This window comes from Podarcis pityusensis, assembly GCF_964106645.2.
Source record: "Podarcis pityusensis genome assembly, chromosome: 14".
Taxonomy (NCBI): Eukaryota; Metazoa; Chordata; class Lepidosauria; order Squamata; family Lacertidae; genus Podarcis; species Podarcis pityusensis.
Genome location: NC_138039.1, coordinates 44,849,502 through 44,858,419, shown reverse-complemented (window position 1 = coordinate 44,858,419; position 8,918 = coordinate 44,849,502). Strand labels below are relative to the sequence as shown.

At 47.3% G+C, this 8,918-nt stretch overlaps 1 long non-coding RNA gene across 1 annotated transcript; it reads left to right on the top strand.

Moving 5' to 3' along the window:
- Positions 1 to 1,274: 1,274 nt before the first annotated feature.
- On the top strand, positions 1,275 to 8,918 carry LOC308462726. The gene is made up of 3 exons (XR_013979271.1): positions 1,275 to 1,608; positions 6,352 to 6,404; positions 8,788 to 8,918. It is a non-coding gene; the product is annotated as an uncharacterized lncRNA (long non-coding RNA).

The window sequence follows — 8,918 nt, the reverse complement described above, 5'->3', positions numbered from 1 at the left end:
AGAACACTATCCAACCATCTCATCCTCTGCTGCCCCCTTCTCCTTGTGCCCTCAATCTTTCCCAACATCAGGGTCTTTTCCAGGGAGTTTTTCTCTTCTCATGAAGTGGCCAAAGTATTGAAGCCTCAGCTTCACGATCTCTCCTTCCAGTGAGCACTCAGGGCTGATTTCCTTAAGAATGGATGTGTTTGATCTTCTTGCAGTCCATGGGACTCTCAAGAGTCTCCTCCAGCACCATAATTCAAAAGCATCAATTCTTCGGCGATCAGCCTTCTTTATGGTCCAGCTCTCACTTCCATACATCACTACTGGGAAAACCATAGCTTTTACTATACGGACCTTTGTTGGCAAGGTGATGTCTCTACTTTTTAAGATGCCGTTTAAGATGAGCATCCTTAAGAGACCCTTAAACCCCTCGCTGAGCTACGATTCCTAGAGTCCCATTGGAAGAGAGATTGGTTATTAAACCAGACTGGGAATTGCAGCTCAGTGAGGGAAGTCTCCCAACATCTCTCAACACCCTTAAAAAATTATAATTCCCAGAATTCTTTGGGGAAAGCCATGACTATCTATCGTAGTGTTTTAAATGTATGGCATGGATGTGGCCCCAGATAAGACAAATAGTAAAGGCCACCTTAGGTACAGCATCATTTTGATCAGAGGAATTGATGAAGGCAGAAGCTGGAACATTTTGCTATAACAGTTTAGCATTCAGGTTTTGTTAGCCACTGTAATATGATCATTCACATACACACACACACACCCCCAAAAAACCATGTAAAAATTTAAAATCAGACGATCCGCTAACTATTACGGAAGATATTTTCTTAGTGGTCAGCATAAGTGTGGTGGCATAAACATTTTTTAAAAATTGAATCTGTAAAAATGACTTTAAGTTCAGTACAGATATTGACTAGGATTTAAAAAAAGTTATTAGTACAGTGGTACCTCGGGTTATATAAGCTTCAGGTTACAGACTCCACTAACCCAGAAATATTACCTTGGGTTAAGAACTTTGCTTCCAGATGAGAACAGAAATTGTGCAGCGGCGGCGGGAGGCCCCATTAGCTAAAGTGGTACCTCAGGTTAAGAACAGTTTCAGGTTATGAACAGACCTCCAGAACAAATTAAGTTCTTAACCTGAGGTACCACTGTAGTTTAACTTAGAATAAATTCCCCCAAATTGGAAAAAAAAACTGTGGGTTTTTTATGAACTCTCAACACAGCCAAAGAGGGGATGGGGGTTCCAGAATGTTCTAAAGTGTTCTGTGTGTTCCCAACTGCCGGATATATATTTTCCACAGAAGCCCCTCTGTTCCAGCTCCAGGTGGCCATAGGAAGAGGGAGCTCAAGAGAGCAAGAAAAGAAGGAGGCGCGAGTGAGGAGAGCACACCGAGAGGACAGGGAAGCATGCCTTGGACCACGTGTCGTGGGGATATGGTGAAGCGGCGGTACCTGTGGTGGGCTTTGGGATGGCAGTTTAGGCAACTGTTACCACTGCCCTTCCTGGGCCGAAAAGTGCACCGCAGGACCTGGCTGGACCCAAGCGGGGAATCGGTACTGAAGATCAACCAAGCCAGGCCATGGGGACGCAGGGAGCCCCCACAGGTCAGTCACAGAAGGATGGAGATGTGTGTGTGTGTCCTTGAATTGCGTGGCGATTCCCGCCTCCCCCCAATTGGAATAAATAAAGACACAGGATACCATTGATTAAGGTTAATGGGCAAAAATTGGCCACAACTTTATTGGTTACAGGTAAGAGCGGTATTGGCTTTAGGCATTGGTCCTATCAGACTATCCAGCTTCAGACTGTTAGCATGAACACCGGAAAGGGTTAACACCAGCAGCAGGAGCCCTGGGATGCACATCACTAGAAACTCCCCCAGGGGTCACCGCTCGGGGGCGTGCTTTAGGCCCTGGCCTCCATAGGTTTCAGACGAGACAACGCCCCCCGGAATCCTTTACCAGGTTACCCTTTAATATTTGGGGGAGGTGATGGCGCTCCTCCCCCCCAACACATCTACATAATAAAACCAAATCCGGAGCTGGGACGAAAAGGGGAGATCCCGGGGCCACGCCAGGCTTAAATGTCCCAGGCCACGCCCCCAGAGCCAGCTGATTGGCTGGCTCTGGGGCTGACGCAGCCTGAGGATTCCCCTGGTTGCGCGGGGCTGCAGCCAGCCCCACATGATTGTTGGGGGCGTGAGCCCGCAACACCACCTCCTCCTTATTTCGGAAGTGGCTTTCTACTCAGGGCCGTCTTAAGCATATCCGGTGCCGTGGTGCAAATATCTCTCCGGCACCCACCCACCCACCCATTTCCCAGAGTTTTTATTAAGGGGGGGGACTTTGGTCCAGCTGGTTCACATCATGTGGTCCAGTGCACGCTCAGCGTGGCACGTAAGTAAGAGGCGCCCGGATCATAGCTGTCAACCTTCCCTTTTTTTGTGGGAAATTCCCTTATTCCAGCACCATTTCCCACTGCTTCCCACTGCTATCCCGGATTGTTAGATATCCCGTAGACTGTCCCCAGGACAGGTGAGGCTGCTGATCCCTTATTTTCGAGGCTGCTGATCCCTTATTTTCAAATCTGAAAGTTGACAGCTATGGCCCGGATCGCAGCCCAGATGGCCTCCCATGAAGCCTCCCTCTAAGCGCCCGGTGCCCCTTACCTGCGGGGGTCCAGGGAAGTCTGCGCCAATGGAGGGCCAGCAAGCAGATCAAGTGGCTTCCCGGCTGTGTCATCCTCACTCGGCGCCGGGATCGCACAGGGCGCTTCTCTGCTTCGCTCGCAGACTCCGCAGGGAAGCACGCAGGCAGCGACATGGCCAGAGAGGAGTGCCCCACGCCTGCCCCCAATCGCACCCATCAGGCACCCAGGCAGCAGCCCTGGTGGGAGGGGACACAAAGGGGCTTCCCTGAGCAGGACGCAGCATGCTGCAATGGGTGACTGAGAGGAGAGGAGTGGGCTGCCCCAGAGTGGGGAAGGGAGCGCGCCCTGACTCTCCTTGCCTGACACTCAGCCTGTGGCACCCTCCAAAATCTGGTGCCCTGCGCCACTAACGTCTATGGGTAAGACTCCCCTGATTCTACTCAATATTGATCCAGAGCAGATTCCAATATAATAATAATAATAATAATAATAATAATAATAATAATAATTTATTTATACCCTGTTCATCTGGTTTCCCCAGCTACTCTGGGCGGCTTCCAAGAACATATTAAAAATACATTTAAACATCAGTCATTAAAAACTTCCCTAAACAGGGCTGCCTTCAGATGTCTTCTAAACTTCAGATAGTTGTTTGTTTCTTTGACATCTGATGGGAGGGCGTTCCACAGGGTGTATAGTTAGCAGTGTAAAAACTTAAACATGTTGCCCAAAAAATAGACCAAAGGCAATTATATTTCATCCAGCGGAGCTTTACTGCTACTGAAGGCAAATGAGCATAATTGTCACAAATCCAATACATTCAAGTTTGGCACTGTCCATAAAAAATCCAGTTGCAGCAAACTTAACTTAAACTTACAATAACTTATAATAAGACTAAACCTTAACACTATATACAGAACACCACACCAGAAGGAAAACAGTTAGAAAGAGAAAGCTTCTTATTAACTTGAAGAAAACAGAGCCAGTTTAAGCTTGCTGTACTCAGCTACTCTGAAGGAATAACCCAAACATCAGGAACCTTCTGCTTGCTTCTGTCACACAGAGAAGCTTCCAGAACCCTCTTGAATTAATTAGAAAAGGAAAGATCTCTACATATCAGATCAATACTTTCTGCACTAAGAAATGCAAACTGACAGTGTGTGTGTGAAAGCTTCTCCGAGTCCTTCCCACCAAAGTCTCTTCATGTAACACAATGGTGGAGAGTCCTTCTCAGCTCGAGGTCCACATTTCCTTCTGGGCAATCTTCTGGGGGCCACATTCCAGAGCTACATTTCCCAGAGTTCAGTTCCCTTGAAGATGGACTGATTGCTAACTTGCTTTGTGAACTGTAACTCTGCGGAGGAAATGGCGGGGTCTGCTAGCAACTCGCGGCATCCTTAGCAAGCTACAATTCCCAGGAATCTATGGGAAAGCCAGAAGTTTAAAAGTGGTATAATTGTGCTGGTCCCGGGGGGAGGTTACCGTGGGGTGAGGTCCAGGACCTGAGTCGAGGGTCAGCAGACAGTCCTTCACGGGCAAAGCGGGTTCCAAAGCGGGGAGCCGGGCAAGGACAGGAACTCTGGAGGAACAGGACTGGGTGCTGGCCGAAACAGCTCTTCAATGACGTTGCTCCCGCAACCTGGGACCGGGCTGACTGGCCTTTATCTTCTCTGAGGCCAGGGGCGGTCCCGGCCCCCAGGTGACCCGCCTCTCCTGGCCTTAAGGCGAGCACTCCTCCTGGGAGAAACCAGTTCCCTCCGCCTCTCTGCCCTGAGCCTCTGCAGCTCAGGAGAGGCTGGAGGGTTACTGGACCCAGGAGGAGACTCACCTTCCCCTGACAGGGCTGGGAGAGGCGCACCTGTAGGCACTGCGTCCTCAACCACCTCCGGAGCCAGAGTGGATTCACCTGTTGCCTGCTCCTGAGGATCCGGCACAGGTGCAGGCACTTCAGAATCAAGGCCCTGCCCCAGTTCAGCCGGCCCTGGAGGCGGGGACTCCTGTGCAGGCTGGGATTCCTCCGGTTTAGCCTCTGAATCGGATTCCCAGGCCATCACAATAATGATACTTTAAATGTAAGGTTCAAGTGTGGCCTAGGAGTTGTATTAAACCAAATTTAATTCAGAGTCAACACACTGAAATTAATGGCCATGGTAAAGGTAAAGGACCCCTGGACGGTTAAGTCCAGTCAGTGGTGACTATGGGGTTGTGGCGCTCATCTTGCTACAGGCCAAGGGAGCTGGCGTTTGTCCACAGACAGCTTTCCTGGTCATGTGGCCAGCAGGACTAAACCGCTTCTGGCACAAAGGAAAACCGTGACGGAAACCAGAGCGCACGGAAACACTGCTTACCTGCTCGTCACAGTGGTACCTATTTATCTACTTCCACTTTTTGGCGTTCTTTCGAACTGCTAGGTTGGCAAGAGTTGGGACAGAGCAACAGGAGCTGACCCTGTCGCACGGATTTGATCAGCAATGCCAAGAGGCTCAGTGGTTTAGACCACAGCGCCACCCACGTCCCATGGCAAATGTATGGCAATCAATTCCCAATAGGTCTATTCTGAGTAAATGTTAAATGATGACTACCTTTCGTTTCCACTTCTCACATTCCTTAGGGATCAGAGGAAGCTGCCTTACACCAAGTCAGACCATTGGTCCATTTAGCTCAATGTTGCCTGAACTGACGGGCAGCAGCCTTCCAGGTATCAAACAGGGGACATTATTATTATTATTATTATTATTATTATTATTATTATTATTTGAATTTATGCACCACCCTATACCCAGATGTCTCAGGGCAGTTCACAGAAAAGACCAACATGAAATCACAATATAAATAATCAAAATGAAAACAACAACCCACTAGCACCCCCGCCCAAAAAAGAGCCATGTTTTAAAAGGGCATAGGGACATTCCTAGTCTTAACTGAAGGTAAGTGTAAAGGTAAAGGTAAAGGACCCCTAGATGGTTAAGTCCAGTCAAAGGTGACTATAGGGTTGTGGCACTCATCTCACTTTCAGGCTGAGGGAGTCAATGTTTGTTCACAGACAGCTTTCCAGGTCATGTGGCCAGCAGGACTAAACCGCTTCTGGCACAACGGAACACCGTGACGGAAGCTAGAGTGCATGGAAACGCTGTTTATCTTCCTGCCACAGTGCTACCTATTTATCTACTTGCACTGGTGTGCTTTTGAACTGCTAGGTTGGCAGGAGCTGGGACAGAGCAACAGGAGCTCAACCCGTTGCGCAGATTTGAACCGCCAACCTTCTGATCGGCAAGCCCAAGAGGCTCAGTGGTTTAGACCACAACACCACCAGGAATTGAACCTAATACATTCTGCATACAGAGCAGATGTTCTAGCACTGAGTCACATCCCTTCCCCAAAAGGCCCGTCCCTTGATTTTTACAGAACATTTAGGAAATAATAGCCATCCAAACTAACTCTTTAAGAAATTATTTCAGAGATCCAACACTCCACCAGTCCACTTTGACGGAGCATAGATGGGGCCAGCTACAAATGGCTTAGATTGTTTAATGGAAAATAGTGGATGAGGTAAAGATTAGGAAAACGATATAGGGAGGGGGCACAGATTAAAGAAGGAGAAGATAGAGAGTCGGACGTTGCTGAGGTGATGAAGAGACGGTGGTTGGGATTGCAGCCAAAATTGCAAAAGAGCTAAAATGTAATTATTCTATTTTCAGGCTCAATTGTAAGAACAGTTTGACCATTAAGTTATTGATGGCACGACGGCAAGGTAGGTCATGAGTTTTTCTCTCCCTTTGAAAGTGTCAGGCTGTAGAGAGAGAATGATAGCTTCTAATCTTACCCAGAAAAAACTGTGTGGTACTGTCAACCACGTCTAGATATTTAAACTGCCACCTGCTAGGGATGCTGGAGTTCCAAGATTGCTGCACCGAGAAAAGAATTTGATTAGATAGCTCCACAAGATCCCTTCCAACTCTACAATTCTATTGTTTTATGTCTTCATAGTATTCTAATTATTGCTACTACAACTACTACCTGCAAAGTCCCAGGGGAGGCTGCAACAATTTAAAATTAAAAAACGAGAAGAAAGTTGCAACAGATTATAATCACAGGGGTAAGAAAGCCCTGAGATGTCCTTTTTATATATAACAGCAGCAGCAGCATCTTCAGGTTGGTAAGATTTGTGAGGCAGGCTAGGCCAAGAGAGTATGACTGCCCCAAAGTCCCCCAGTGAGCTATAGGGTTGAGTAGGGATCCCTCAGGTCAGTGGCTCCAACTCTAAGGAGTCCCTTTGAGACCCCAATAATACATCAGACTGAGCTCCTTGAAGGATAAAAATATAGTAACTAGATTAAGGTGGGAACAGGATATTTGGGAGCATGACTGGGGAGAAGCCGTTGTTGTTGTTTAGTCGTTTAGTCGTGTCCGACTCGTCGTGGCCCCATGGACCAGAGCACGCCAGGCACTCCTGTCTTCCACTGCCTCCCACAGTTTGGTCAAACTCATCGAGAACACTGTCCAACCATCTCGTCCTCTGTCGTCCCCTTCTCCTTGTGCCCTCCGTCTTTCCCAACATCAGGGTCTTTTCCAGGGAGTCTTCTCTTCTCATGAGATGGCCAAAGTATTGGAGTCTCAGCTTCAGGATCTGTCCTTCCAGTGAGCACTCAGGGCTGATTTCCTTCAGAATGGATAGGTTTGATCTTCTTGCAGTCCATGGGACTCTCAAGAGTCTCCTCCAACACCATAATTCAAAAGCATCAATTCTTTGGCGATCAGCTTTCTTTATGGTCCAGCTCTCACTTCCATACATCACTACTGGGAAAACCATAGATTTTACTATACAGACCTTTGTTGGCAAAGTGATGTCTCTGCTTTTTAAGATGCTGTCTAGGTTTGTCATTGCTTTTCTCCCAAGAAGCAGGCGTCTTTTAATTTTGTGGCTGCTGTCACCATCTGCAGTGATCATGGAGAAGCAGCACTGAGGTAAAAAAAACATAGGATTTTGGTTTGGGGCCCCAAAGGGGTCCACTACAGTCGGAGAAGACGGGTGATGTCCAAACAGGGAGAGAAAGAAGCAAGCAGCTTTTTAAAAGCAAAGATCCTTTATTCAGTTGCCATCAGGTTCCCTACACGAAGGTGACAAAAGGTACAAGGAACCCAAAGGTAAGTCCAGAATTTTATACAGTCACAATTGTGGGTGGTCTTATTTGTTATAAGAAAAACTTGTTCTTTTTCCCTTATGGGGTACCCAAGAGCCCGTATAGAGACCTTATGTAGGTTCCCTATCGGTAGGAGAAAATAACAGAGACCAACCAGAGAATACTGAGAAGCGAAGCCTGATCTTTATGAACTGTTGCTACAGGGGGCTCACAACCACATGCCAGAGGCAGGAGGGACCCAGAACATTGGTGTGCAAGCTCTTATATAGACTTTTGAAATTGCCCACCCTGTAGCCCAAGACCACCCCCCTGAAACATCATACATACATCACAGAAGGAGGTGGTCTACAGCAGAAATCCTGTTTGCCAGGGTACCTGATAATGGTCACTGATTGCTTTTACCTGGGCAGTCTGGCTACTCTTTTGAGATGGTAAATACTCAGTTCCTGAATCCAGGTCACAGGCTCACCCTATTCAAACACAGATACGCCCTTAAGACAGGGTTTGTCAGCAAAGAGACAATGGGGAGGTTTTCCCATTTCAAAACATTTGAGGTCAATTAGGGAGTAACTAATTGACCAAACTGCGGGAGGCAGTGGAAGACAGGAGTGCCTGGTGTGCTCTGGTCCATGGGGTCATGAAGAGTCGGACATGACTAAACAACAACAGGGAGAGTCAAAATGGTTTCAGGACTGATTTCCTGTACTGTTTTCAGACATGTGGTTTATACTGTATATATTTGAGACCTTAAATTCTTATAACATATTTGTCACAAATTCGTCAAATTACAAGGTAAGGGGGAGGTACATGGGTGCAGGGTGCAAAAGGGAGGCTTGGGTGCAAGATACAAGGTGGCGTGTAAATCCTATCTACATGAGTTAGGTAATACCTAGAAATCCAGGAAGAGATGGCAAATGATATGGTAATCCGTTTTTTCAAGATTAGCAATAAGGATGAGAGTGTCATCCAACAACTGGATTTTTCTCCCTACAGGGTCAAAGGAAATGGATCTGGTCCTCTGGCACTTTACAGAAGAAGGAAGGGGAGCTGAGTGGAAGTGATTAGTTTGAGGCTAAAAACAACATTTATACTTTCATGGTTACAATAAAGTGGTGCAATTTGAA